Source organism: Leishmania donovani, chromosome 29 (assembly GCF_000227135.1).
Source record: "Leishmania donovani BPK282A1 complete genome, chromosome 29".
NCBI classification, from domain to species: domain Eukaryota; phylum Euglenozoa; class Kinetoplastea; order Trypanosomatida; family Trypanosomatidae; genus Leishmania; species Leishmania donovani.
In genome coordinates this window covers 1,215,692-1,217,419 of record NC_018256.1, presented here as the reverse complement: position 1 = coordinate 1,217,419, position 1,728 = coordinate 1,215,692, and positions in this window count along the sequence as shown.

The window sequence follows — 1,728 nt, the reverse complement described above, 5'->3', positions numbered from 1 at the left end:
GCTCGCGGAGCGCTTTCAGCCTACAACCTTGCGTCTCGCCGAATAATCTTCATCAAAGACTTCCATTCGCTTTTAGCCTTCCTCGTTGGGCCGTAGCATGCTCCAGGAACACACACACTCACAAGCAGACGACGACGTATGCTACTAACATTTCATTGTCTTTACCAACCTGTCCCTCCACCCGAGGCAACTCGATAAACACACGTGCACCACACAACCACAGTTCGCCTACCTCTGTTGCACTACGCCCACATCCCGGTTCGTCTAGGACGAGCCACACCGCCCATGAATCGGGCCGCGCGCCCAGCCGGCTCTGCATGTCCTCTTGCGTCCCCCTTTCCTCCTTCGGCTACGCGCTGCGCGGTCGGCGCCCGGCGGAGGCGGTGGTGTCTGACGTGCGGGGTAGCAGGGAGTGGTCTAGGTGCATGCCGGATGTACTCAAGAGGAACGCTGGCCAGCCGCATCTCGGGGCCCGCTGCGCTCCCGTGCCCCGCCTGCATGCCGTGCTGCTCCCTCAGCCGCTTCAAGCCGCTGCATTCGATAGCATGGCGTGGCGACTCTCCGCATCGCAGCCTGGGAGGGGGGGGTTCCATGGTGTGGCTCAGGGTCTTCCCGTCATGCCTCCGGCGCCTGTAGCTCATCCGCCCAGCCGGCCGGGGGTAGGGGGTGCCGCCTGCTTGCGCAGCACATGCGCTTGGGCGTTGTTTGGTTTGCATCTCTTCGCGCCTCTTCGATCCATCCATCACTCCTGCTCTGCTGACCTCTGCATGCCTTGCCTGGGTGTGATCCACCATGCTAGCTGTGCACACAGCCCTCGCACCTCTGGACACTGCGGCCTGCTTCACGGGGACGCTGCTGTCCGTCGGGGGTTTCCTGTTCTCCATCTTCCATTTCCGTCGATGCCGCAGGGAGGGGGCCGTGTGTGGACGGCCTGCCCGCATGCGCCGCGGCAGGTGGGGCACTGCCACGAGTCTGTGGCAGCAAGGGGAGGGGGCCCCCCACCCCCTCCTGCGCCCGCACGCCCTTCACAGGCGTGGGTGGGCCCAGGCGGAGGGGCGCCGCGGATGCACGCGTGCCTGCGCACCAAGAGCGCATAGCGCGTCCTCCTGACTGAGCACAGGGGGAGGGAAGCGGCGGGCGCTCGCCGGGGAAAGCCCAGGCAGCGCGCGTGGCATGTGCGCAACAGCAACATTGCGTGCGCAATCGCTGCCTGAACCGAGGTGTGCCTCGAACGATCCGCAAACCCCGCGTAGCATACCGCGCGCAACGCCGGGCCGGATGCCCTCACGGCACAGCGCAGGCGGGAGAGTCGAGGCTCTGGCGGCGGTTTGGGCAGCACAGCGCTGGCGCGCTAGAAGGCGGCACGCCCTCGGCACTCCATGCTGCCGCCGCCACCCACCCGCCGCTGCAGCAATCAAAAGCACGGTCAGGGGCGCGTGCGCGGCTGCGCGAGCATCGCCTCCTATCGTCCCGTAAGCGCAGCTTCGGGCAATGCCGCGCTGGCGTCTGAGACCGGTGGCCAAGTCCGTCATAGCCACCCCAACGCAGCAGCAACACAACAACAGTGGTTGGAAGCGCACATTTCTTCAAGCGTCGACACGATTGGCAGTGCGCTGGCATAGATGTGGTCATGGATGCACGTCTCTTCGGCCCAGAGCAAGCCCAGACCTCTCCGCGGACACCAAGAGTTCACGGCCGTATACCAGGGCAGGCCGCAGGCTCTTGGCC